We start from the raw sequence: 27,090 nt of genomic DNA on the forward strand, positions 1-27,090 counted from the left end.
CGCGCAAATGAGAAATAATGAATATATGTGCGGCCGTATTTTTCGCTTTTAAGTTGCAAAAAAATAAATGTTAAAGCCTCAATTTCTATATAAATTGAAAGAAATCAAATGTTCTGAAAAATAAAATTGCTTTAGTATGATATTATAGAATAAATACATTAAAATTTACTTCTCTGATGTTTACGGCCATATCACGTTGAAAACACCGGTTCTCGTCCGATCACCGAAGTTAAGCAACATCGAGCCTAGTTAGTACTTAGATGGGTGACCGCTTGGGAACCCTAGGTGCTGTAAGCATTTTTTTGGCTTCTTTTAACATTTTTTTAAAAATTAATTTAAACAAATTGAATTTTGACAATGTAATATGATAAAAGAAAGTGGATTCGATTTACTTTCAATATGAAATACAGAAAGCATACGCAGATTAACCAAAATTCAGCGGGTGGGAACCTCTTGTAAGACTACTACTTATCCATGAAACTTGTTGACAGTGATGATCGTGCAGCTGAAAAGTTTTCCCGTGAAGATATTGAAAATAGCTTTCATGTCATGTTCACTGTTAAACAACCATCAACCTGAGAGAACAGGAACAAATAGTGTAAAGCATTCTCTCCCATAATTCAAACGATTTGCTTATTCTGTGACTCTATAAAGGGAGATAATAGTTGCGTTAGTTTCTAAAAAAATTCATATCCTTGTTCTGGGAACTGGCAGTGAACTATCTCTTTCAACCTCTGGCATTCGATATGTTTGTAGGGACTGGACCACTAAGCACGAACTTTTAGTCATTGTTTGCAACTCGCCTTACCGAGGTGCCAGATGATGCCCGTTGGGATGCTTAACTTTTCCAACCACATGGTTCCGGGTTCAGACCCACTGCGTGGCACCTTGGGCAAGTGTCTTCTACTATAGTCTCGGGACGACCAAAGCCTTATGAGTGGTTTTGGTAGACGGAAACTGAAAGAAGCCCGTCGTATACATGTGTATACATGTGTATATATATATATATATATATATATATATATATGTATGTATGTGCGTGTATATGTTTGTGTCTGTTCCCCAACATCGCATGACAACCGATGGTGGTGTGTATACGTCCCTGTAACTTAGCGGTTCGGCAAAAAGTGGACGATATAATAAGTGCCAGGCTTACAAAGAATAAGTCCTGATGAAAATAAATTGAATCCGCTGTTTTAATGCTTGTTAAAATTTACAGCTTGTGTAAATTAAAAAGAAAAAGAATGCTTACAGCACCTAGGGTTCCCAAGCGGTCACCCATCTAAGTACTAACTAGGCTCGATGTTGCTTAACTTCGGTGATCGGACGAGAACCGGTGCTTTCAACGTGATATGGCCGTAAACATCTATACAGTAAATTTTAATCTATTTATTCTATAAACTTATACTAAATCATTTTCATTTTTTAGAATGTATTTTTCTTTCTTTCACTTTGTATATAACTTGGCAATCCTTCGGTAAAAAGACATTATCTTTCATCTTCACAGTGCCATCTTAGCGATCTTTCTATAAAAAACAAATTATCGTTCACCTTCACAGTGCTGAACAGTTAAACGCTGGCAACAACACTTACTAATCATTCACATCATATACTACTACCTATACATTGCACACTTTAACGACTTATTAACTTTCCCTATTTTACTTCTCACTCTTACGGTCATTTAAGGTTTTATTTGCTTGGCACCCGTTATACACGTTCATCTTTACCAGAAAACAATTCACATTTTGTGCGCCAGTGCTTTCGAAACAATGTTATTATATGCCGGTGTAATGACGTTATACGACCGTTATATCCATTGGGTCGGATATAAAATAGCACCAATTTATTTACAGATTATAACCAGCATTGATACTGATCGCGCAAATGAGAAATAATGAATATATGTGCGGCCGTATTTTTCGCTTTTAAGTTGCAAAAAAATAAATGTTAAAGCCTCAATTTCTATATAAATTGAAAGAAATCAAATGTTCTGAAAAATAAAATTGCGTTAGTATGATATTATAGAATAAATACATTAAAATTTACTTCTCTGATGTTTACGGCCATATCACGTTGAAAACACCGGTTCTCGTCCGATCACCGAAGTTAAGCAACATCGAGCCTAGTTAGTACTTAGATGGGTGACCGCTTGGGAACCCTAGGTGCTGTAAGCATTTTTTTTGCTTCTTTTAACATTTTTTTAAAAATTAATTTAAACAAATTGAATTTTGATAATGTAATATGATAAAAGAAAGTGGATTCGATTTACTTTCAATATGAAATACAGAAAGCATACGCAGATTAACCAAAATTCAGCGGGTGGGAACCTCTTGTGAGACTACTACTTATCCATGAAACTTGTTGACAGTGATGATCGTGCAGCTGAAAAGTTTTCCCGTGAAGATATTGAAAATAGCTTTCATGTCATGTTCACTGTTGAACAACCATCAACCTGAGAGAACAGGAACAAATAGTGTAAAGCATTCTCTCCCATAATTCAAACGATTTGCATATTCTGTGACTCTATAAAGGGAGATAATAGTTGCGTTAGTTTCTAAAAAAATTCATATCCTTGTTCTGGGAACTGGCAGTGAACTATCTCTTTCAACCTCTGGCATTCGATATGTTTGTAGGGACTGGACCACTAAGCACGAACTTTTAGTCATTGTTTGCAACTCGCCTTACCGAGGTGCCAGATGATGCCCGTTGGGATGCTTAACTTTTCCAACCACATGGTTCCGGGTTCAGTCCCACTGCGTGGCACCTTGGGCAAGTGTCTTCTACTATAGTCTCGGGACGACCAAAGCCTTATGAGTGGTTTTGGTAGACGGAAACTGAAAGAAGCCCGTCGTATACATGTGTATACATGTGTATATATATATATATATATATATATATATATATGTATGTATGTGCGTGTATATGTTTGTGTCTGTTCCCCAACATCGCATGACAACCGATGGTGGTGTGTATACGTCCCTGTAACTTAGCGGTTCGGCAAAAAGTGGACGATATAATAAGTGCCAGGCTTACAAAGAATAAGTCCTGATGAAAATAAATTGAATCCGCTGTTTTAATGCTTGTTAAAATTTACAGCTTGTGTAAATTAAAAAGAAAAAGAATGCTTACAGCACCTAGGGTTCCCAAGCGGTCACCCATCTAAGTACTAACTAGGCTCGATGTTGCTTAACTTCGGTGATCGGACGAGAACCGGTGCTTTCAACGTGATATGGCCGTAAACATCTATACAGTAAATTTTAATCTATTTATTCTATAAACTTATACTAAATCATTTTCATTTTTTAGAATGTATTTTTCTTTCTTTCACTTTGTATATAACTTGGCAATCCTTCGGTAAAAAGACATTATCTTTCATCTTCACAGTGCCATCTTAGCGATCTTTCTATAAAAAACAAATTATCGTTCACCTTCACAGTGCTGAACAGTTAAACGCTGGCAACAACACTTACTAATCATTCACATCATATACTACTACCTATACATTGCACACTTTAACGACTTATGAACTTTCCCTATTTTCCTTCTCATTCTTACGGTCATTTAAGTTTTTATTTGCTTGGCACCCGTTATACACGTTCATCTTTACCAGAAAACAATTCACATTTTGTGCGCCAGTGCTTTCGAAACAATGTTATTATATGCCGGTGTAATGACGTTATACGACCGTTATATCCATTGGGTCCAATATAAAATAGCACCAATTTATTTACAGATTATAACCAGCATTGATACTGATCGCGCAAATGAGAAATAATGAATATATGTGCGGCCGTATTTTTCGCTTTTAAGTTGCAAAAAAATAAATGTTAAAGCCTCAATTTCTATATAAATTGAAAGAAATCAAATGTTCTGAAAAATAAAATTGCGTTAGTATGATATTATAGAATAAATACATTAAAATTTACTTCTCTGATGTTTACGGCCATATCACGTTGAAAACACCGGTTCTCGTCCGATCACCGAAGTTAAGCAACATCGAGCCTAGTTAGTACTTAGATGGGTGACCGCTTGGGAACCCTAGGTGCTGTAAGCATTTTTTTGGCTTCTTTTAACATTTTTTTAAAAATTAATTTAAACAAATTGAATTTTGATAATGTAATATGATAAAAGAAAGTGGATTCGATTTACTTTCAATATGAAATACAGAAAGCATACGCAGATTAACCAAAATTCAGCGGGTGGGAACCTCTTGTAAGACTACTACTTATCCATGAAACTTGTTGACAGTGATGATCGTGCAGCTGAAAAGTTTTCCCGTGAAGATATTGAAAATAGCTTTCATGTCATGTTCACTGTTGAACAACCATCAACCTGAGAGAACAGGAACAAATAGTGTAAAGCATTCTCTCCCATAATTCAAACGATTTGCATATTCTGTGACTCTATAAAGGGAGATAATAGTTGCGTTATTTTCTAAAAAAATTCATATGCTTGTTCTGGGAACTGGCAGTGAACTATCTCTTTCAACCTCTGGCATTCGATATGTTTGTAGGGACTGGACCACTAAGCACGAACTTTTAGTCATTGTTTGCAACTCGCCTTACCGAGGTGCCAGATGATGCCCGTTGGGATGCTTAACTTTTCCAACCACATGGTTCCGGGTTCAGACCCACTGCGTGGCACCTTGGGCAAGTGTCTTCTACTATAGTCTCGGGACGACCAAAGCCTTATGAGTGGTTTTGGTAGACGGAAACTGAAAGAAGCCCGTCGTATACATGTGTATACATGTGTATATATATATATATATATATATATATATATGTATGTATGTGCGTGTATATGTTTGTGTCTGTTCCCCAACATCGCATGACAACCGATGGTGGTGTGTATACGTCCCTGTAACTTAGCGGTTCGGCAAAAAGTGGACGATATAATAAGTGCCAGGCTTACAAAGAATAAGTCCTGATGAAAATAAATTGAATCCGCTGTTTTAATGCTTGTTAAAATTTACAGCTTGTGTAAATTAAAAAGAAAAAGAATGCTTACAGCACCTAGGGTTCCCAAGCGGTCACCCATCTAAGTACTAACTAGGCTCGATGTTGCTTAACTTCGGTGATCGGACGAGAACCGGTGCTTTCAACGTGATATGGCCGTAAACATCTATACAGTAAATTTTAATCTATTTATTCTATAAACTTATACTAAATCATTTTCATTTTTTAGAATGTATTTTTCTTTCTTTCACTTTGTATATAACTTGGCAATCCTTCGGTAAAAAGACATTATCTTTCATCTTCACAGTGCCATCTTAGCGATCTTTCTATAAAAAACAAATTATCGTTCACCTTCACAGTGCTGAACAGTTAAACGCTGGCAACAACACTTACTAATCATTCACATCATATACTACTACCTATACATTGCACACTTTAACGACTTATGAACTTTCCCTATTTTCCTTCTCACTCTTACGGTCATTTAAGGTTTTATTTGCTTGGCACCCGTTATACACGTTCATCTTTACCAGAAAACAATTCACATTAAGTGCGCCAGTGCTTTCGAAACAATGTTATTATATGCCGGTGTAATGACGTTATACGACCGTTATATCCATTGGGTCGGATATAAAATAGCACCAATTTATTTACAGATTATAACCAGCATTGATACTGATCGCGCAAATGAGAAATAATGAATATATGTGCGGCCGTATTTTTCGCTTTTAAGTTGCAAAAAAATAAATGTTAAAGCCTCAATTTCTATATAAATTGAAAGAAATCAAATGTTCTGAAAAATAAAATTGCTTTAGTATGATATTATAGAATAAATACATTAAAATTTACTTCTCTGATGTTTACGGCCATATCACGTTGAAAACACCGGTTCTCGTCCGATCACCGAAGTTAAGCAACATCGAGCCTAGTTAGTACTTAGATGGATGACCGCTTGGGAACCCTAGGTGCTGTAAGCATTTTTTTTGCTTCTTTTAACATTTTTTTAAAAATTAATTTAAACAAATTGAATTTTGACAATGTAATATGATAAAAGAAAGTGGATTCGATTTACTTTCAATATGAAATACAGAAAGCATACGCAGATTAACCAAAATTCAGCGGGTGGGAACCTCTTGTAAGACTACTACTTATCCATGAAACTTGTTGACAGTGATGATCGTGCAGCTGAAAAGTTTTCCCGTGAAGATATTGAAAATAGCTTTCATGTCATGTTCACTGTTGAACAACCATCAACCTGAGAGAACAGGAACAAATAGTGTAAAGCATTCTCTCCCATAATTCAAACGATTTGCATATTCTGTGACTCTATAAAGGGAGATAATAGTTGCGTTATTTTCTAAAAAAATTCATATGCTTGTTCTGGGAACTGGCAGTGAACTATCTCTTTCAACCTCTGGCATTCGATATGTTTGTAGGGACTGGACCACTAAGCACGAACTTTTAGTCATTGTTTGCAACTCGCCTTACCGAGGTGCCAGATGATGCCCGTTGGGATGCTTAACTTTTCCAACTACATGGTTCCGGGTTCAGACCCACTGCGTGGCACCTTGGGCAAGTGTCTTCTACTATAGTCTCGGGACGACCAAAGCCTTATGAGTGGTTTTGGTAGACGGAAACTGAAAGAAGCCCGTCGTATACATGTGTATACATGTGTATATATATATATATATATATATATATATATATGTATGTATGTGCGTGTATATGTTTGTGTCTGTTCCCCAACATCGCATGACAACCGATGGTGGTGTGTATACGTCCCTGTAACTTAGCGGTTCGGCAAAAAGTGGACGATATAATAAGTGCCAGGCTTACAAAGAATAAGTCCTGATGAAAATAAATTGAATCCGCTGTTTTAATGCTTGTTAAAATTTACAGCTTGTGTAAATTAAAAAGAAAAAGAATGCTTACAGCACCTAGGGTTCCCAAGCGGTCACCCATCTAAGTACTAACTAGGCTCGATGTTGCTTAACTTCGGTGATCGGACGAGAACCGGTGCTTTCAACGTGATATGGCCGTAAACATCTATACAGTAAATTTTAATCTATTTATTCTATAAACTTATACTAAATCATTTTCATTTTTTAGAATGTAATTTTCTTTCTTTCACTTTGTATATAACTTGGCAATCCTTCGGTAAAAAGACATTATCTTTCATCTTCACAGTGCCATCTTAGCGATCTTTCTATAAAAAACAAATTATCGTTCACCTTCACAGTGCTGAACAGTTAAACGCTGGCAACAACACTTACTAATCATTCACATCATATACTACTACCTATACATTGCACACTTTAACGACTTATTAACTTTCCCTATTTTCCTTCTCACTCTTACGGTCATTTAAGTTTTTATTTGCTTGGCACCCGTTATACACGTTCATCTTTACCAGAAAACAATTCACATTAAGTGCGCCAGTGCTTTCGAAACAATGTTATTATATGCCGGTGTAATGACGTTATACGACCGTTATATCCATTGGGTCGGATATAAAATAGCACCAATTTATTTACAGATTATAACCAGCATTGATACTGATCGCGCAAATGAGAAATAATGAATATATGTGCGGCCGTATTTTTCGCTTTTAAGTTGCAAAAAAATAAATGTTAAAGCCTCAATTTCTATATAAATTGAAAGAAATCAAATGTTCTGAAAAATAAAATTGCTTTAGTATGATATTATAGAATAAATACATTAAAATTTACTTCTCTGATGTTTACGGCCATATCACGTTGAAAACACCGGTTCTCGTCCGATCACCGAAGTTAAGCAACATCGAGCCTAGTTAGTACTTAGATGGGTGACCGCTTGGGAACCCTAGGTGCTGTAAGCATTTTTTTTGCTTCTTTTAACATTTTTTTAAAAATTAATTTAAACAAATTGAATTTTGACAATGTAATATGATAAAAGAAAGTGGATTCGATTTACTTTCAATATGAAATACAGAAAGCATACGCAGATTAACCAAAATTCAGCGGGTGGGAACCTCTTGTAAGACTACTACTTATCCATGAAACTTGTTGACAGTGATGATCGTGCAGCTGAAAAGTTTTCCCGTGAAGATATTGAAAATAGCTTTCATGTCATGTTCACTGTTGAACAACCATCAACCTGAGAGAACAGGAACAAATAGTGTAAAGCATTCTCTCCCATAATTCAAACGATTTGCATATTCTGTGACTCTATAAAGGGAGATAATAGTTGCGTTAGTTTCTAAAAAAATTCATATGCTTGTTCTGGGAACTGGCAGTGAACTATCTCTTTCAACCTCTGGCATTCGATATGTTTGTAGGGACTGGACCACTAAGCACGAACTTTTAGTCATTGTTTGCAACTCGCCTTACCGAGGTGCCAGATGATGCCCGTTGGGATGCTTAACTTTTCCAACCACATGGTTCCGGGTTCAGACCCACTGCGTGGCACCTTGGGCAAGTGTCTTCTACTATAGTCTCGGGACGACCAAAGCCTTATGAGTGGTTTTGGTAGACGGAAACTGAAAGAAGCCCGTCGTATACATGTGTATACATGTGTATATATATATATATATATATATATATATGTATGTATGTGCGTGTATATGTTTGTGTCTGTTCCCCAACATCGCATGACAACCGATGGTGGTGTGTATACGTCCCTGTAACTTAGCGGTTCGGCAAAAAGTGGACGATATAATAAGTGCCAGGCTTACAAAGAATAAGTCCTGATGAAAATAAATTGAATCCGCTGTTTTAATGCTTGTTAAAATTTACAGCTTGTGTAAATTAAAAAGAAAAAGAATGCTTACAGCACCTAGGGTTCCCAAGCGGTCACCCATCTAAGTACTAACTAGGCTCGATGTTGCTTAACTTCGGTGATCGGACGAGAACCGGTGCTTTCAACGTGATATGGCCGTAAACATCTATACAGTAAATTTTAATCTATTTATTCTATAAACTTATACTAAATCATTTTCATTTTTTAGAATGTATTTTTCTTTCTTTCATTTTGTATATAACTTGGCAATCCTTCGGTAAAAAGACATTATCTTTCATCTTCACAGTGCCATCTTAGCGATCTTTCTATAAAAAACAAATTATCGTTCACCTTCACAGTACTGAACAGTTAAACGCTGGCAACAACACTTACTAATCATTCACATCATATACTACTACCTATACATTGCACACTTTAACGACTTATTAACTTTCCCTATTTTCCTTCTCACTCTTACGGTCATTTAAGTTTTTATTTGCTTGGCACCCGCTATACACGTTCATCTTTACCAGAAAACAATTCACATTTTGTGCGCCAGTGCTTTCGAAACAATGTTATTATATGCCGGTGTAATGACGTTATACGACCGTTATATCCATTGGGTCGGATATAAAATAGCACCAATTTATTTACAGATTATACCCAGCATTGATACTGATCGCGCAAATGAGAAATAATGAATATATGTGCGGCCGTATTTTTCGCTTTTAAGTTGCAAAAAAATAAATGTTAAAGCCTCAATTTCTATATAAATTGAAAGAAATCAAATGTTCTGAAAAATAAAATTGCTTTAGTATGATATTATAGAATAAATACATTAAAATTTACTTCTCTGATGTTTACGGCCATATCACGTTGAAAACACCGGTTCTCGTCCGATCACCGAAGTTAAGCAACATCGAGCCTAGTTAGTACTTAGATGGGTGACCGCTTGGGAACCCTAGGTGCTGTAAGCATTTTTTTTGCTTCTTTTAAAACTTTTTTAAAAATTAATTTAAACAAATTGAATTTTGACAATATAATATGATAAAAGAAAGTGGATTCGATTTACTTTCAATATGAAATACAGACAGCATACGCAGATTAACCAAAATTCAGCGGGTGGGAACCTCTTGTAAGACTACTACTTATCCATGAAACTTGTTGACAGTGATGATCGTGCAGCTGAAAAGTTTTCCCGTGAAGATATTGAAAATAGCTTTCATGTCATGTTCACTGTTGAACAACCATCAACCTGAGAGAACAGGAACAAATAGTGTAAAGCATTCTCTCCCATAATTCAAACGATTTGCATATTCTGTGACTCTATAAAGGGAGATAATAGTTGCGTTAGTTTCTAAAAAAATTCATATGCTTGTTCTGGGAACTGGCAGTGAACTATCTCTTTCAACCTCTGGCATTCGATATGTTTGTAGGGACTGGACCACTAAGCACGAACTTTTAGTCATTGTTTGCAACTCGCCTTACCGAGGTGCCAGATGATGCCCGTTGGGATGCTTAACTTTTCCAACCACATGGTTCCGGGTTCAGACCCACTGCGTGGCACCTTGGGCAAGTGTCTTCTACTATAGTCTCGGGACGACCAAAGCCTTATGAGTGGTTTTGGTAGACGGAAACTGAAAGAAGCCCGTCGTATACATGTGTATACATGTGTATATATATATATATATATATATATATATATATATATATATATATATATATATATATATGTATGTATGTGCGTGTATATGTTTGTGTCTGTTCCCCAACATCGCATGACAACCGATGGTGGTGTGTATACGTCCCTGTAACTTAGCGGTTCGGCAAAAAGTGGACGATATAATAAGTGCCAGGCTTACAAAGAATAAGTCCTGATGAAAATAAATTGAATCCGCTGTTTTAATGCTTGTTAAAATTTACAGCTTGTGTAAATTAAAAAGAAAAAGAATGCTTACAGCACCTAGGGTTCCCAAGCGGTCACCCATCTAAGTACTAACTAGGCTCGATGTTGCTTAACTTCGGTGATCGGACGAGAACCGGTGCTTTCAACGTGATATGGCCGTAAACATCTATACAGTAAATTTTAATCTATTTATTCTATAAACTTATACTAAATCATTTTCATTTTTTAGAATGTATTTTTCTTTCTTTCACTTTGTATATAACTTGGCAATCCTTCGGTAAAAAGACATTATCTTTCATCTTCACAGTGCCATCTTAGCGATCTTTCTATAAAAAACAAATTATCGTTCACCTTCACAGTGCTGAACAGTTAAACGCTGGCAACAACACTTACTAATCATTCACATCATATACTACTACCTATACATTGCACACTTTAACGACTTATGAACTTTCCCTATTTTCCTTCTCACTCTTACGGTCATTTAAGTTTTTATTTGCTTGGCACCCGTTATACACGTTCATCTTTACCAGAAAACAATTCACATTTTGTGCGCCAGTGCTTTCGAAACAATGTTATTATATGCCGGTGTAATGACGTTATACGACCGTTATATCCATTGGGTCGGATATAAAATAGCACCAATTTATTTACAGATTATACCCAGCATTGATACTGATCGCGCAAATGAGAAATAATGAATATATGTGCGGCCGTATTTTTCGCTTTTAAGTTGCAAAAAAATAAATGTTAAAGCCTCAATTTCTATATAAATTGAAAGAAATCAAATGTTCTGAAAAATAAAATTGCTTTAGTATGATATTATAGAATAAATACATTAAAATTTACTTCTCTGATGTTTTCGGCCATATCACGTTGAAAACATCGGTTCTCGTCCGATCACCGAAGTTAAGCAACATCGAGCCTAGTTAGTACTTAGATGGGTGACCGCTTGGGAACCCTAGGTGCTGTAAGCATTTTTTTGGCTTCTTTTAACATTTTTTTAAAAATTAATTTAAACAAATTGAATTTTGACAATGTAATATGATAAAAGAAAGTGGATTCGATTTACTTTCAATATGAAATACAGAAAGCATACGCAGATTAACCAAAATTCAGCGGGTGGGAACCTCTTGTAAGACTACTACTTATCCATGAAACTTGTTGACAGTGATGATCGTGCAGCTGAAAAGTTTTCCCGTGAAGATATTGAAAATAGCTTTCGTGTCATGTTCACTGTTGAACAACCATCAACCTGAGAGAACAGGAACAAATAGTGTAAAGCATTCTCTCCCATAATTCAAACGATTTGCTTATTCTGTGACTCTATAAAGGGAGATAATAGTTGCGTTAGTTTCTAAAAAAATTCATATCCTTGTTCTGGGAACTGGCAGTGAACTATCTCTTTCAACCTCTGGCATTCGATATGTTTGTAGGGACTGGACCACTAAGCACGAACTTTTAGTCATTGTTTGCAACTCGCCTTACCGAGGTGCCAGATGATGCCCGTTGGGATGCTTAACTTTTCCAACCACATGGTTCCGGGTTCAGACCCACTGCGTGGCACCTTGGGCAAGTGTCGTCTACTATAGTCTCGGGACGACCAAAGCCTTATGAGTGGTTTTGGTAGACGGAAACTGAAAGAAGCCCGTCGTATACATGTGTATACATGTGTATATATATATATATATATATATATATATATATATATATATATGTATGTATGTGCGTGTATATGTTTGTGTCTGTTCCCCAACATCGCATGACAACCGATGGTGGTGTGTATACGTCCCTGTAACTTAGCGGTTCGGCAAAAAGTGGCCGATATAATAAGTGCCAGGCTTACAAAGAATAAGTCCTGATGAAAATAAATTGAATCCGCTGTTTTAATGCTTGTTAAAATTTACAGCTTGTGTAAATTAAAAAGAAAAAGAATGCTTACAGCACCTAGGGTTCCCAAGCGGTCACCCATCTAAGTACTAACTAGGCTCGATGTTGCTTAACTTCGGTGATCGGACGAGAACCGGTGCTTTCAACGTGATATGGCCGTAAACATCTATACAGTAAATTTTAATCTATTTATTCTATAAACTTATACTAAATCATTTTCATTTTTTAGAATGTATTTTTCTTTCTTTCACTTTGTATATAACTTGGCAAACCTTCGGTAAAAAGACATTATCTTTCATCTTCACAGTGCCATCTTAGCGATCTTTCTATAAAAAACAAATTATCGTTCACCTTCACAGTGCTGAACAGTTAAACGCTGGCAACAACACTTACTAATCATTCACATCATATACTACTACCTATACATTGCACACTTTAACGACTTATTAACTTTCCCTATTTTCCTTCTCACTCTTACGGTCATTTAAGTTTTTATTTGCTTGGCACCCGTTATACACGTTCATCTTTACCAGAAAACAATTCACATTTTGTGCGCCAGTGCTTTCGAAACAATGTTATTATATGCCGGTGTAATGACGTTATACGACCGTTATATCCATTGGGTCGGATATAAAATAGCACCAATTTATTTACAGATTATACCCAGCATTGATACTGATCGCGCAAATGAGAAATAATGAATATATGTGCGGCCGTATTTTTCGCTTTTAAGTTGCAAAAAAATAAATGTTAAAGCCTCAATTTCTATATAAATTGAAAGAAATCAAATGTTCTGAAAAATAAAATTGCTTTAGTATGATATTATAGAATAAATACATTAAAATTTACTTCTCTGATGTTTACGGCCATATCACGTTGAAAACACCGGTTCTCGTCCGATCACCGAAGTTAAGCAACATCGAGCCTAGTTAGTACTTAGATGGGTGACCGCTTGGGAAACCTAGGTGCTGTAAGCATTTTTTTGGCTTCTTTTAACATTTTTTAAAAATTAATTTAAACAAATTGAATTTTGACAATGTAATATGATAAAAGAAAGTGGATTCGATTTACTTTCAATATGAAATACAGAAAGCATACGCAGATTAACCAAAATTCAGCGGGTGGGAACCTCTTGTAAGACTACTACTTATCCATGAAACTTGTTGACAGTGATGATCGTGCAGCTGAAAAGTTTTCCCGTGAAGATATTGAAAATAGCTTTCATGTCATGTTCACTGTTGAACAACCATCAACCTGAGAGAACAGGAACAAATAGTGTAAAGCATTCTCTCCCATAATTCAAACGATTTGCTTATTCTGTGACTCTATAAAGGGAGATAATAGTTGCGTTAGTTTCTAAAAAAATTCATATCCTTGTTCTGGGAACTGGCAGTGAACTATCTCTTTCAACCTCTGGCATTCGATATGTTTGTAGGGACTGGACCACTAAGCACGAACTTTTAGTCATTGTTTGCAACTCGCCTTACCGAGGTGCCAGATGATGCCCGTTGGGATGCTTAACTTTTCCAACCACATGGTTCCGGGTTCAGACCCACTGCGTGGCACCTTGGGCAAGTGTCGTCTACTATAGTCTCGGGACGACCAAAGCCTTATGAGTGGTTTTGGTAGACGGAAACTGAAAGAAGCCCGTCGTATACATGTGTATACATGTGTATATATATATATATATATATATATATATATATATATATATATATATATATATATATATATATGTATGTATGTGCGTGTATATGTTTGTGTCTGTTCCCCAACATCGCATGACAACCGATGGTGGTGTGTATACGTCCCTGTAACTTAGCGGTTCGGCAAAAAGTGGCCGATATAATAAGTGCCAGGCTTACAAAGAATAAGTCCTGATGAAAATAAATTGAATCCGCTGTTTTAATGCTTGTTAAAATTTACAGCTTGTGTAAATTAAAAAGAAAAAGAATGCTTACAGCACCTAGGGTTCCCAAGCGGTCACCCATCTAAGTACTAACTAGGCTCGATGTTGCTTAACTTCGGTGATCGGACGAGAACCGGTGCTTTCAACGTGATATGGCCGTAAACATCTATACAGTAAATTTTAATCTATTTATTCTATAAACTTATACTAAATCATTTTCATTTTTTAGAATGTATTTTTCTTTCTTTCACTTTGTATATAACTTGGCAAACCTTCGGTAAAAAGACATTATCTTTCATCTTCACAGTGCCATCTTAGCGATCTTTCTATAAAAAACAAATTATCGTTCACCTTCACAGTGCTGAACAGTTAAACGCTGGCAACAACACTTACTAATCATTCACATCATATACTACTACCTATACATTGCACACTTTAACGACTTATTAACTTTCCCTATTTTCCTTCTCACTCTTACGGTCATTTAAGTTTTTATTTGCTTGGCACCCGTTATACACGTTCATCTTTACCAGAAAACAATTCACATTTTGTGCGCCAGTGCTTTCGAAACAATGTTATTATATGCCGGTGTAATGACGTTATACGACCGTTATATCCATTGGGTCGGATATAAAATAGCACCAATTTATTTACAGATTATACCCAGCATTGATACTGATCGCGCAAATGAGAAATAATGAATATATGTGCGGCCGTATTTTTCGCTTTTAAGTTGCAAAAAAATAAATGTTAAAGCCTCAATTTCTATATAAATTGAAAGAAATCAAATGTTCTGAAAAATAAAATTGCTTTAGTATGATATTATAGAATAAATACATTAAAATTTACTTCTCTGATGTTTACGGCCATATCACGTTGAAAACACCGGTTCTCGTCCGATCACCGAAGTTAAGCAACATCGAGCCTAGTTAGTACTTAGATGGGTGACCGCTTGGGAACCCTAGGTGCTGTAAGCATTTTTTTTGCTTCTTTTAACATTTTTTTTTAAATTAATTTAAACAAATTGAATTTTGACAATGTAATATGATAAAAGAAAGTGGATTCGATTTACTTTCAATATGAAATACAGAAAGCATACGCAGATTAACCAAAATTCAGCGGGTGGGAACCTCTTGTAAGACTACTACTTATCCATGAAACTTGTTGACAGTGATGATCGTGCAGCTGAAAAGTTTTCCCGTGAAGATATTGAAAATAGCTTTCATGTCATGTTCACTGTTGAACAACCATCAACCTGAGAGAACAGGAACAAATAGTGTAAAGCATTCTCTCCCATAATTCAAACGATTTGCTTATTCTGTGACTCTATAAAGGGAGATAATAGTTGCGTTAGTTTCTAAAAAAATTCATATCCTTGTTCTGGGAACTGGCAGTGAACTATCTCTTTCAACCTCTGGCATTCGATATGTTTGTAGGGACTGGACCACTAAGCACGAACTTTTAGTCATTGTTTGCAACTCGCCTTACCGAGGTGCCAGATGATGCCCGTTGGGATGCTTAACTTTTCCAACCACATGGTTCCGGGTTCAGACCCACTGCGTGGCACCTTGGGCAAGTGTCGTCTACTATAGTCTCGGGACGACCAAAGCCTTATGAGTGGTTTTGGTAGACGGAAACTGAAAGAAGCCCGTCGTATACATGTGTATACATGTGTATATATATATATATATATATATATATATATATATATATATATATATGTATGTATGTGCGTGTATATGTTTGTGTCTGTTCCCCAACATCGCATGACAACCGATGGTGGTGTGTATACGTCCCTGTAACTTAGCGGTTCGGCAAAAAGTGGCCGATATAATAAGTGCCAGGCTTACAAAGAATAAGTCCTGATGAAAATAAATTGAATCCGCTGTTTTAATGCTTGTTAAAATTTACAGCTTGTGTAAATTAAAAAGAAAAAGAATGCTTACAGCACCTAGGGTTCCCAAGCGGTCACCCATCTAAGTACTAACTAGGCTCGATGTTGCTTAACTTCGGTGATCGGACGAGAACCGGTGCTTTCAACGTGATATGGCCGTAAACATCTATACAGTAAATTTTAATCTATTTATTCTATAAACTTATACTAAATCATTTTCATTTTTTAGAATGTATTTTTCTTTCTTTCACTTTGTATATAACTTGGCAAACCTTCGGTAAAAAGACATTATCTTTCATCTTCACAGTGCCATCTTAGCGATCTTTCTATAAAAAACAAATTATCGTTCACCTTCACAGTGCTGAACAGTTAAACGCTGGCAACAACACTTACTAATCATTCACATCATATACTACTACCTATACATTGCACACTTTAACGACTTATTAACTTTCCCTATTTTCCTTCTCACTCTTACGGTCATTTAAGTTTTTATTTGCTTGGCACCCGTTATACACGTTCATCTTTACCAGAAAACAATTCACATTTTGTGCGCCAGTGCTTTCGAAACAATGTTATTATATGCCGGTGTAATGACGTTATACGACCGTTATATCCATTGGGTCGGATATAAAATAGCACCAATTTATTTACAGATTATAACCAGCATTGATACTGATCGCGCAAATGAGAAATAATGAATATATGTGCGGCCGTATTTTTCGCTTTTAAGTTGCAAAAAAATAAATGTTAAAGCCTCAATTTCTATATAAATTGAAAGAAATCAAATGTTCTGAAAAATAAAATTGCGTTAGTATGATATTATAGAATAAATACATTAAAATTTACTTCTCTGATGTTTACGGCCATATCACGTTGAAAACATCGGTTCTCGTCCGATCACCGAAGTTAAGCAACATCGAGCCTAGTTAGTACTTAGATGGGTGACCGCTTGGGAACCCTAGGTGCTGTAAGCATTTTTTTGGCTTCTTTTAACATTTTTTTAAAAATTAATTTAAACAAATTGAATTTTGACAATGTAATATGATAAAAGAAAGTGGATTCGATTTACTTTCAATATGAAATACAGAAAGCATACGCAGATTAACCAAAATTCAGCGGGTGGGAACCTCTTGTAAGACTACTACTTATCCATGAAACTTGTTGACAGTGATGATCGTGCAGCTGAAAAGTTTTCCCGTGAAGATATTGAAAATAGCTTTCATGTCATGTTCACTGTTGAACAACCATCAACCTGAGAGAACAGGAACAAATAGTGTAAAGCATTCTCTCCCATAATTCAAACGATTTGCTTATTCTGTGACTCTATAAAGGGAGATAATAGTTGCGTTAGTTTCTAAAAAAATTCATATCCTTGTTCTGGGAACTGGCAGTGAACTATCTCTTTCAACCTCTGGCATTCGATATGTTTGTAGGGACTGGACCACTAAGCACGAACTTTTAGTCATTGTTTGCAACTCGCCTTACCGAGGTGCCAGATGATGCCCGTTGGGATGCTTAACTTTTCCAACCACATGGTTCCGGGTTCAGACCCACTGCGTGGCACCTTGGGCAAGTGTCGTCTACTATAGTCTCGGGACGACCAAAGCCTTATGAGTGGTTTTGGTAGACGGAAACTGAAAGAAGCCCGTCGTATACATGTGTATACATGTGTATATATATATATATATATATATATATATATATATATATGTATGTATGTGCGTGTATATGTTTGTGTCTGTTCCCCAACATCGCATGACAACCGATGGTGGTGTGTATACGTCCCTGTAACTTAGCGGTTCGGCAAAAAGTGGACGATATAATAAGTGCCAGGCTTACAAAGAATAAGTCCTGATGAAAATAAATTGAATCCGCTGTTTTAATGCTTGTTAAAATTTACAGCTTGTGTAAATTAAAAAGAAAAAGAATGCTTACAGCACCTAGGGTTCCCAAGCGGTCACCCATCTAAGTACTAACTAGGCTCGATGTTGCTTAACTTCGGTGATCGGACGAGAACCGGTGCTTTCAACGTGATATGGCCGTAAACATCTATACAGTAAATTTTAATCTATTTATTCTATAAACTTATACTAAATCATTTTCATTTTTTAGAATGTATTTTTCTTTCTTTCACTTTGTATATAACTTGGCAATCCTTCGGTAAAAAGACATTATCTTTCATCTTCACAGTGCCATCTTAGCGATCTTTCTATAAAAAACAAATTATCGTTCACCTTCACAGTGCTGAACAGTTAAACGCTGGCAACAACACTTACTAATCATTCACATCATATACTACTACCTATACATTGCACACTTTAACGACTTATGAACTTTCCCTATTTTCCTTCTCACTCTTACGGTCATTTAAGTTTTTATTTGCTTGGCACCCGTTATACACGTTCATCTTTACCAGAAAACAATTCACATTTTGTGCGCCAGTGCTTTCGAAACAATGTTATTATATGCCGGTGTAATGACGTTATACGACCGTTATATCCATTGGGTCGGATATAAAATAGCACCAATTTATTTACAGATTATACCCAGCATTGATACTGATCGCGCAAATGAGAAATAATGAATATATGTGCGGCCGTATTTTTCGCTTTTAAGTTGCAAAAAAATAAATGTTAAAGCCTCAATTTCTATATAAATTGAAAGAAATCAAATGTTCTGAAAAATAAAATTGCTTTAGTATGATATTATAGAATAAATACATTAAAATTTACTTCTCTGATGTTTACGGCCATATCACGTTGAAAACATCGGTTCTCGTCCGATCACCGAAGTTAAGCAACATCGAGCCTAGTTAGTACTTAGATGGGTGACCGCTTGGGAACCCTAGGTGCTGTAAGCATTTTTTTGGCTTCTTTTAACATTTTTTTAAAAATTAATTTAAACAAATTGAATTTTGACAATGTAATATGATAAAAGAAAGTGGATTCGATTTACTTTCAATATGAAATACAGAAAGCATACGCAGATTAACCAAAATTCAGCGGGTGGGAACCTCTTGTAAGACTACTACTTATCCATGAAACTTGTTGACAGTGATGATCGTGCAGCTGAAAAGTTTTCCCGTGAAGATATTGAAAATAGCTTTCATGTCATGTTCACTGTTGAACAACCATCAACCTGAGAGAACAGGAACAAATAGTGTAAAGCATTCTCTCCCATAATTCAAACGATTTGCTTATTCTGTGACTCTATAAAGGGAGACAATAGTTGCGTTAGTTTCTAAAAAAATTCATATCCTTGTTCTGGGAACTGGCAGTGAACTATCTCTTTCAACCTCTGGCATTCGATATGTTTGTAGGGACTGGACCACTAAGCACGAACTTTTAGTCATTGTTTGCAACTCGCCTTACCGAGGTGCCAGATGATGCCCGTTGGGATGCTTAACTTTTCCAACCACATGGTTCCGGGTTCAGACCCACTGCGTGGCACCTTGGGCAAGTGTCGTCTACTATAGTCTCGGGACGACCAAAGCCTTATGAGTGGTTTTGGTAGACGGAAACTGAAAGAAGCCCGTCGTATACATGTGTATACATGTGTATATATATATATATATATATATATATATATATATATATGTATGTATGTGCGTGTATATGTTTGTGTCTGTTCCCCAACATCGCATGACAACCGATGGTGGTGTGTATACGTCCCTGTAACTTAGCGGTTCGGCAAAAAGTGGCCGATATAATAAGTGCCAGGCTTACAAAGAATAAGTCCTGATGAAAATAAATTGAATCCGCTGTTTTAATGCTTGTTAAAATTTACAGCTTGTGTAAATTAAAAAGAAAAAGAATGCTTACAGCACCTAGGGTTCCCAAGCGGTCACCCATCTAAGTACTAACTAGGCTCGATGTTGCTTAACTTCGGTGATCGGACGAGAACCGGTGCTTTCAACGTGATATGGCCGTAAACATCTATACAGTAAATTTTAATCTATTTATTCTATAAACTTATACTAAATCATTTTCATTTTTTAGAATGTATTTTTCTTTCTTTCACTTTGTATATAACTTGGCAAACCTTCGGTAAAAAGACATTATCTTTCATCTTCACAGTGCCATCTTAGCGATCTTTCTATAAAAAACAAATTATCGTTCACCTTCACAGTGCTGAACAGTTAAACGCTGGCAACAACACTTACTAATCATTCACATCATATACTACTACCTATACATTGCACACTTTAACGACTTATTAACTTTCCCTATTTTCCTTCTCACTCTTACGGTCATTTAAGTTTTTATTTGCTTGGCACCCGTTATACACGTTCATCTTTACCAGAAAACAATTCACATTTTGTGCGCCAGTGCTTTCGAAACAATGTTATTATATGCCGGTGTAATGACGTTATACGACCGTTATATCCATTGGGTCGGATATAAAATAGCACCAATTTATTTACAGATTATAACCAGCATTGATACTGATCGCGCAAATGAGAAATAATGAATATATGTGCGGCCGTATTTTTCGCTTTTAAGTTGCAAAAAAATAAATGTTAAAGCCTCAATTTCTATATAAATTGAAAGAAATCAAATGTTCTGAAAAATAAAATTGCTTTAGTATGATATTATAGAATAAATACATTAAAATTTACTTCTCTGATGTTTACGGCCATATCACGTTGAAAACACCGGTTCTCGTCCGATCACCGAAGTTAAGCAACATCGAGCCTAGTTAGTACTTAGATGGGTGACCGCTTGGGAACCCTAGGTGCTGTAAGCATTTTTTTGGCTTCTTTTAACATTTTTTTAAAAATTAATTTAAACAAATTGAATTTTGACAATGTAATATGATAAAAGAAAGTGGATTCGATTTACTTTCAATATGAAATACAGAAAGCATACGCAGATTAACCAAAATTCAGCGGGTGGGAACCTCTTGTAAGACTACTACTTATCCATGAAACTTGTTGACAGTGATGATCGTGCAGCTGAAAAGTTTTCCCGTGAAGATATTTAAAATAGCGTTCATGTCATGTTCACTGTTGAACAACCATCAACCTGAGAGAACAGGAACAAATAGTGTAAAGCATTCTCTCCCATAATTCAAACGATTTGCTTATTCTGTGACTCTATAAAGGGAGATAATAGTTGCGTTAGTTTCTAAAAAAATTCATATCCTTGTTCTGGGAACTGGCAGTGAACTATCTCTTTCAACCTCTGGCATTCGATATGTATGTAGGGACTGGACCACTAAGCACGAACTTTTAGTCATTGTTTGCAACTCGCCTTACCGAGGTGCCAGATGATGCCCGTTGGGATGCTTAACTTTTCCAACCACATGGTTCCGGGTTCAGACCCACTGCGTGGCACCTTGGGCAAGTGTCGTCTACTATAGTCTCGGGACGACCAAAGCCTTATGAGTGGTTTTGGTAGACGGAAACTGAAAGAAGCCCGTCGTATACATGTGTATACATGTGTATATATATATATATATATATATATATATATATATATATATGTATGTATGTGCGTGTATATGTTTGTGTCTGTTCCCCAACATCGCATGACAACCGATGGTGGTGTGTATACGTCCCTGTAACTTAGCGGTTCGGCAAAAAGTGGACGATATAATAAGTGCCAGGCTTACAAAGAATAAGTCCTGATGAAAATAAATTGAATCCGCTGTTTTAATGCTTGTTAAAATTTACAGCTTGTGTAAATTAAAAAGAAAAAGAATGCTTACAGCACCTAGGGTTCCCAAGCGGTCACCCATCTAAGTACTAACTAGGCTCGATGTTGCTTAACTTCGGTGATCGGACGAGAACCGGTGCTTTCAACGTGATATGGCCGTAAACATCTATACAGTAAATTTTAATCTATTTATTCTATAAACTTATACTAAATCATTTTCATTTTTTAGAATGTATTTTTCTTTCTTTCACTTTGTATATAACTTGGCAATCCTTCGGTAAAAAGACATTATCTTTCATCTTCACAGTGCCATCTTAGCGATCTTTCTATAAAAAACAAATTATCGTTCACCTTCACAGTGCTGAACAGTTAAACGCTGGCAACAACACTTACTAATCATTCACATCATATACTACTACCTATACATTGCACACTTTAACGACTTATTAACTTTCCCTATTTTCCTTCTCACTCTTACGGTCATTTAAGTTTTTATTTGCTTGGCACCCGTTATACACGTTCATCTTTACCAGAAAACAATTCACATTCTGTGCGCCAGTGCTTTCGAAACAATGTTATTATATGCCGGTGTAATGACGTTATACGACCGTTATATCCATTGGGTCGGATATAAAATAGCACCAATTTATTTACAGATTATAACCAGCATTGATACTGATCGCGCAAATGAGAAATAATGAATATATGTGCGGCCGTATTTTTCGCTTTTAAGTTGCAAAAAAATAAATGTTAAAGCCTCAATTTCTATATAAATTGAAAGAAATCAAATGTTCTGAAAAATAAAATTGCGTTAGTATGATATTATAGAATAAATACATTAAAATTTACTTCTCTGATGTTTACGGCCATATCACGTTGAAAACACCGGTTCTCGTCCGATCACCGAAGTTAAGCAACATCGAGCCTAGTTAGTACTTAGATGGGTGACCGCTTGGGAACCCTAGGTGCTGTAAGCATTTTTTTTGCTTCTTTTAACATTTTTTAAAAAATTAATTTAAACAAATTGAATTTTGATAATGTAATATGATAAAAGAAAGTGGATTCGATTTACTTTCAATATGAAATACAGAAAGCATACGCAGATTAACCAAAATTCAGCGGGTGGGAACCTCTTGTGAGACTACTACTTATCCATGAAACATGTTGACAGTGATGATCGTGCAGCTGAAAAGTTTTCCCGTGAAGATATTGAAAATAGCTTTCATGTCATGTTCACTGTTGAACAACCATCAACCTGAGAGAACAGGAACAAATAGTGTAAAGCATTCTCTCCCATAATTCAAACGATTTGCATATTCTGTGACTCTATAAAGGGAGATAATAGTTGCGTTAGTTTCTAAAAAAATTCATATCCTTGTTCTGGGAACTGGCAGTGAACTATCTCTTTCAACCTCTGGCATTCGATATGTTTGTAGGGACTGGACCACTGAGCACGAACTTTTAGTCATTGTTTGCAGCTCTCCTTACCGAGGTGCCAGATGATGCCCGTTGGGATGCTTAACTTTTCCAACCACATGGTTCCGGGTTCAGTCCCACTGCGTGGCACCTTGGGCAAGTGTCTTCTACTATAGTCTCGGGACGACCAAAGCCTTATGAGTGGTTTTGGTAGACGGAAACTGAAAGACGCCCGTCGTATACATGTGTATACATGTGTATATATATATATATATATATATATATATATATATATATATATATGTGTATGTATGTGCGTGTATATGTTTGTGTCTGTTCCCCAACATCGCATGACAACCGATGGTGGTGTGTATACGTCCCTGTAACTTAGCGGTTCGGCAAAAAGTGGCCGATATAATAAGTGCCAGGCTTACAAAGAATAAGTCCTGATGAAAATAAATTGAATCCGCTGTTTTAATGCTTGTTAAAATTTACAGCTTGTGTAAATTAAAAAGAAAAAGAATGCTTACAGCACCTAGGGTTCCCAAGCGGTCACCCATCTAAGTACTAACTAGGCTCGATGTTGCTTAACTTCGGTGATCGGACGAGAACCGGTGCTTTCAACGTGATATGGCCGTAAACATCTATACAGTAAATTTTAATCTATTTATTCTATAAACTTATACTAAATCATTTTCATTTTTTAGAATGTATTTTTCTTTCTTTCACTTTGTATATAACTTGGCAAACCTTCGGTAAAAAGACATTATCTTTCATCTTCACAGTGCCATCTTAGCGATCTTTCTATAAAAAACAAATTATCGTTCACCTTCACAGTGCTGAACAGTTAAACGCTGGCAACAACACTTACTAATCATTCACATCATATACTACTACCTATACATTGCACACTTTAACGACTTATTAACTTTCCCTATTTTCCTTCTCACTCTTACGGTCATTTAAGTTTTTATTTGCTTGGCACCCGTTATACACGTTCATCTTTACCAGAAAACAATTCACATTTTGTGCGCCAGTGCTTTCGAAACAATGTTATTATATGCCGGTGTAATGACGTTATACGACCGTTATATCCATTGGGTCGGATATAAAATAGCACCAATTTATTTACAGATTATAACCAGCATTGATACTGATCGCGCAAATGAGAAATAATGAATATATGTGCGACCGTATTTTTCGCTTTTAAGTTGCAAAAAAATAAATGTTAAAGCCTCAATTTCTATATAAATTGAAAGAAATCAAATGTTCTGAAAAATAAAATTGCGTTAGTATGATATTATAGAATAAATACATTAAAATTTACTTCTCTGATGTTTACGGCCATATCACGTTGAAAACACCGGTTCTCGTCCGATCACCGAAGTTAAGCAACATCGAGCCTAGTTAGTACTTAGATGGGTGACCGCTTGGGAACCCTAGGTGCTGTAAGCATTTTTTTTGCTTCTTTTAACATTTTTTTTAAAATTAATTTAAACAAATTGAATTTTGACAATGTAATATGATAAAAGAAAGTGGATTCGATTTACTTTCAATATGAAATACAGAAAGCATACGCAGATTAACCAAAATTCAGCGGGTGGGAACCTCTTGTAAGACTACTACTTATCCATGAAACTTGTTGACAGTGATGATCGTGCAGCTGAAAAGTTTTCCCGTGAAGATATTGAAAATAGCTTTCATGTCATGTTCACTGTTGAACAACCATCAACCTGAGAGAACAGGAACAAATAGTGTAAAGCATTCTCTCCCATAATTCAAACGATTTGCATATTCTGTGACTCTATAAAGGGAGATAATAGTTGCGTTAGTTTCTAAAAAAATTCATATGCTTGTTCTGGGAACTGGCAGTGAACTATCTCTTTCAACCTCTGGCATTCGATATGTTTGTAGGGACTGGACCACTAAGCACGAACTTTTAGTCATTGTTTGCAACTCGCCTTACCGAGGTGCCAGATAATGCCCGTTGGGATGCTTAACTTTTCCAACCACATGGTTCCGGGTTCAGACCCACTGCGTGGCACCTTGGGCAAGTGTCTTCTACTATAGTCTCGGGACGACCAAAGCCTTATGAGTGGTTTTGGTAGACGGAAACTGAAAGAAGCCCGTCGTATACATGTGTATACATGTGTATATATATATATATATATATATATATATATATATGTATGTATGTGCGTGTATATGTTTGTGTCTGTTCCCCAACATCGCATGACAACCGATGGTGGTGTGTATACGTCCCTGTAACTTAGCGGTTCGGCAAAAAGTGGACGATATAATAAGTGCCAGGCTTACAAAGAATAAGTCCTGATGAAAATAAATTGAATCCGCTGTTTTAATGCTTGTTAAAATTTACAGCTTGTGTAAATTAAAAAGAAAAAGAATGCTTACAGCACCTAGGGTTCCCAAGCGGTCACCCATCTAAGTACTAACTAGGCTCGATGTTGCTTAACTTCGGTGATCGGACGAGAACCGGTGCTTTCAACGTGATATGGCCGTAAACATCTATACAGTAAATTTTAATCTATTTATTCTATAAACTTATACTAAATCATTTTCATTTTTTAGAATGTATTTTTCTTTCTTTCACTTTGTATATAACTTGGCAATCCTTCGGTAAAAAGACATTATCTTTCATCTTCACAGTGCCATCTTAGCGATCTTTCTATAAAAAACAAATTATCGTTCACCTTCACAGTGCTGAACAGTTAAACGCTGGCAACAACACTTACTAATCATTCACATCATATACTACTACCTATACATTGCACACTTTAACGACTTATTAACTTTCCCTATTTTCCTTCTCACTCTTACGGTCATTTAAGTTTTTATTTGCTTGGCACCCGTTATACACGTTCATCTTTACCAGAAAACAATTCACATTTTGTGCGCCAGTGCTTTCGAAACAATGTTATTATATGCCGGTGTAATGACGTTATACGACCGTTATATCCATTGGGTCGGATATAAAATAGCACCAATTTATTTACAGATTATAACCAGCATTGATACTGATCGCGCAAATGAGAAATAATGAATATATGTGCGGCCGTATTTTTCGCTTTTAAGTTGCAAAAAAATAAATGTTAAAGCCTCAATTTCTATATAAATTGAAAGAAATCAAATGTTCTGAAAAATAAAATTGCGTTAGTATGATATTATAGAATAAATACATTAAAATTTACTTCTCTGATGTTTACGGCCATATCACGTTGAAAACACCGGTTCTCGTCCGATCACCGAAGTTAAGCAACATCGAGCCTAGTTAGTACTTAGATGGGTGACCGCTTGGGAACCCTAGGTGCTGTAAGCATTTTTTTTGCTTCTTTTAACATTTTTTTTAAAATTAATTTAAACAAATTGAATTTTGACAATGTAATATGATAAAAGAAAGTGGATTCGATTTACTTTCAATATGAAATACAGAAAGCATACGCAGATTAACCAAAATTCAGCGGGTGGGAACCTCTTGTAAGACTACTACTTATCCATGAAACTTGTTGACAGTGATGATCGTGCAGCTGAAAAGTTTTCCCGTGAAGATATTGAAAATAGCTTTCATGTCATGTTCACTGTTGAACAACCATCAACCTGAGAGAACAGGAACAAATAGTGTAAAGCATTCTCTCCCATAATTCAAACGATTTGCATATTCTGTGACTCTATAAAGGGAGATA

At 36.0% G+C, this 27,090-nt stretch overlaps 29 non-coding genes across 29 annotated transcripts; 15 read left to right on the forward strand and 14 right to left on the reverse strand.

The window, feature by feature from the left end:
- The first annotated feature begins 178 nt into the window (after positions 1-178).
- Positions 179-297, forward strand: LOC149129813 (5S ribosomal RNA). The gene has a single exon (XR_016239615.1). It is a non-coding gene; the product is annotated as a 5S ribosomal RNA (ribosomal RNA).
- Positions 298-1,245: 948 nt separating this feature from the next.
- LOC149129814 (5S ribosomal RNA) lies at positions 1,246-1,364 on the reverse strand. Its single transcript, XR_016239873.1, has one exon. It is a non-coding gene; the product is annotated as a 5S ribosomal RNA (ribosomal RNA).
- Positions 1,365-2,058: 694 nt separating this feature from the next.
- Positions 2,059-2,177, forward strand: LOC149129815 (5S ribosomal RNA). The gene has a single exon (XR_016239617.1). It is a non-coding gene; the product is annotated as a 5S ribosomal RNA (ribosomal RNA).
- Positions 2,178-3,125: 948 nt separating this feature from the next.
- Positions 3,126-3,244, reverse strand: LOC149129816 (5S ribosomal RNA). Its single transcript, XR_016239874.1, has one exon. It is a non-coding gene; the product is annotated as a 5S ribosomal RNA (ribosomal RNA).
- Positions 3,245-3,938: 694 nt separating this feature from the next.
- LOC149129817 (5S ribosomal RNA) lies at positions 3,939-4,057 on the forward strand. Its single transcript, XR_016239618.1, has one exon. It is a non-coding gene; the product is annotated as a 5S ribosomal RNA (ribosomal RNA).
- Positions 4,058-5,003: 946 nt separating this feature from the next.
- Positions 5,004-5,122, reverse strand: LOC149129818 (5S ribosomal RNA). Its single transcript, XR_016239875.1, has one exon. It is a non-coding gene; the product is annotated as a 5S ribosomal RNA (ribosomal RNA).
- Positions 5,123-5,816: 694 nt separating this feature from the next.
- Positions 5,817-5,935, forward strand: LOC149129819 (5S ribosomal RNA). Its single transcript, XR_016239277.1, has one exon. It is a non-coding gene; the product is annotated as a 5S ribosomal RNA (ribosomal RNA).
- A 948-nt stretch (positions 5,936-6,883) lies between these two features.
- LOC149129820 (5S ribosomal RNA) lies at positions 6,884-7,002 on the reverse strand. The gene has a single exon (XR_016239877.1). It is a non-coding gene; the product is annotated as a 5S ribosomal RNA (ribosomal RNA).
- A 694-nt stretch (positions 7,003-7,696) lies between these two features.
- Positions 7,697-7,815, forward strand: LOC149129821 (5S ribosomal RNA). Its single transcript, XR_016239619.1, has one exon. It is a non-coding gene; the product is annotated as a 5S ribosomal RNA (ribosomal RNA).
- Positions 7,816-8,759: 944 nt separating this feature from the next.
- Positions 8,760-8,878, reverse strand: LOC149129822 (5S ribosomal RNA). Its single transcript, XR_016239878.1, has one exon. It is a non-coding gene; the product is annotated as a 5S ribosomal RNA (ribosomal RNA).
- Positions 8,879-9,572: 694 nt separating this feature from the next.
- LOC149129823 (5S ribosomal RNA) lies at positions 9,573-9,691 on the forward strand. Its single transcript, XR_016239620.1, has one exon. It is a non-coding gene; the product is annotated as a 5S ribosomal RNA (ribosomal RNA).
- A 974-nt stretch (positions 9,692-10,665) lies between these two features.
- On the reverse strand, positions 10,666-10,784 carry LOC149129824 (5S ribosomal RNA). The gene has a single exon (XR_016239879.1). It is a non-coding gene; the product is annotated as a 5S ribosomal RNA (ribosomal RNA).
- Positions 10,785-11,478: 694 nt separating this feature from the next.
- LOC149129825 (5S ribosomal RNA) lies at positions 11,479-11,597 on the forward strand. Its single transcript, XR_016239509.1, has one exon. It is a non-coding gene; the product is annotated as a 5S ribosomal RNA (ribosomal RNA).
- Positions 11,598-12,555: 958 nt separating this feature from the next.
- On the reverse strand, positions 12,556-12,674 carry LOC149129826 (5S ribosomal RNA). Its single transcript, XR_016239881.1, has one exon. It is a non-coding gene; the product is annotated as a 5S ribosomal RNA (ribosomal RNA).
- Positions 12,675-13,368: 694 nt separating this feature from the next.
- LOC149129827 (5S ribosomal RNA) lies at positions 13,369-13,487 on the forward strand. Its single transcript, XR_016239673.1, has one exon. It is a non-coding gene; the product is annotated as a 5S ribosomal RNA (ribosomal RNA).
- A 977-nt stretch (positions 13,488-14,464) lies between these two features.
- Positions 14,465-14,583, reverse strand: LOC149129828 (5S ribosomal RNA). The gene has a single exon (XR_016239882.1). It is a non-coding gene; the product is annotated as a 5S ribosomal RNA (ribosomal RNA).
- Positions 14,584-15,277: 694 nt separating this feature from the next.
- LOC149129829 (5S ribosomal RNA) lies at positions 15,278-15,396 on the forward strand. The gene has a single exon (XR_016239621.1). It is a non-coding gene; the product is annotated as a 5S ribosomal RNA (ribosomal RNA).
- Positions 15,397-16,358: 962 nt separating this feature from the next.
- On the reverse strand, positions 16,359-16,477 carry LOC149129830 (5S ribosomal RNA). Its single transcript, XR_016239883.1, has one exon. It is a non-coding gene; the product is annotated as a 5S ribosomal RNA (ribosomal RNA).
- Positions 16,478-17,171: 694 nt separating this feature from the next.
- Positions 17,172-17,290, forward strand: LOC149129831 (5S ribosomal RNA). Its single transcript, XR_016239342.1, has one exon. It is a non-coding gene; the product is annotated as a 5S ribosomal RNA (ribosomal RNA).
- Positions 17,291-18,244: 954 nt separating this feature from the next.
- LOC149129832 (5S ribosomal RNA) lies at positions 18,245-18,363 on the reverse strand. The gene has a single exon (XR_016239884.1). It is a non-coding gene; the product is annotated as a 5S ribosomal RNA (ribosomal RNA).
- Positions 18,364-19,057: 694 nt separating this feature from the next.
- On the forward strand, positions 19,058-19,176 carry LOC149129833 (5S ribosomal RNA). The gene has a single exon (XR_016239344.1). It is a non-coding gene; the product is annotated as a 5S ribosomal RNA (ribosomal RNA).
- Positions 19,177-20,130: 954 nt separating this feature from the next.
- LOC149129834 (5S ribosomal RNA) lies at positions 20,131-20,249 on the reverse strand. The gene has a single exon (XR_016239885.1). It is a non-coding gene; the product is annotated as a 5S ribosomal RNA (ribosomal RNA).
- Positions 20,250-20,943: 694 nt separating this feature from the next.
- On the forward strand, positions 20,944-21,062 carry LOC149129835 (5S ribosomal RNA). Its single transcript, XR_016239623.1, has one exon. It is a non-coding gene; the product is annotated as a 5S ribosomal RNA (ribosomal RNA).
- Positions 21,063-22,018: 956 nt separating this feature from the next.
- On the reverse strand, positions 22,019-22,137 carry LOC149129836 (5S ribosomal RNA). Its single transcript, XR_016239886.1, has one exon. It is a non-coding gene; the product is annotated as a 5S ribosomal RNA (ribosomal RNA).
- A 694-nt stretch (positions 22,138-22,831) lies between these two features.
- LOC149129837 (5S ribosomal RNA) lies at positions 22,832-22,950 on the forward strand. The gene has a single exon (XR_016239624.1). It is a non-coding gene; the product is annotated as a 5S ribosomal RNA (ribosomal RNA).
- A 962-nt stretch (positions 22,951-23,912) lies between these two features.
- LOC149129838 (5S ribosomal RNA) lies at positions 23,913-24,031 on the reverse strand. Its single transcript, XR_016239887.1, has one exon. It is a non-coding gene; the product is annotated as a 5S ribosomal RNA (ribosomal RNA).
- A 694-nt stretch (positions 24,032-24,725) lies between these two features.
- LOC149129839 (5S ribosomal RNA) lies at positions 24,726-24,844 on the forward strand. The gene has a single exon (XR_016239625.1). It is a non-coding gene; the product is annotated as a 5S ribosomal RNA (ribosomal RNA).
- Positions 24,845-25,794: 950 nt separating this feature from the next.
- On the reverse strand, positions 25,795-25,913 carry LOC149129840 (5S ribosomal RNA). Its single transcript, XR_016239889.1, has one exon. It is a non-coding gene; the product is annotated as a 5S ribosomal RNA (ribosomal RNA).
- Positions 25,914-26,607: 694 nt separating this feature from the next.
- On the forward strand, positions 26,608-26,726 carry LOC149129841 (5S ribosomal RNA). The gene has a single exon (XR_016239626.1). It is a non-coding gene; the product is annotated as a 5S ribosomal RNA (ribosomal RNA).
- Positions 26,727-27,090: the final 364 nt, after the last annotated feature.

Source organism: Octopus bimaculoides, unplaced genomic scaffold (genome assembly GCF_046866305.1).
Source record: "Octopus bimaculoides isolate indiv1 unplaced genomic scaffold, ASM4686630v1 contig39, whole genome shotgun sequence".
In the NCBI taxonomy this organism is placed as follows: domain Eukaryota; kingdom Metazoa; phylum Mollusca; class Cephalopoda; order Octopoda; family Octopodidae; genus Octopus; species Octopus bimaculoides.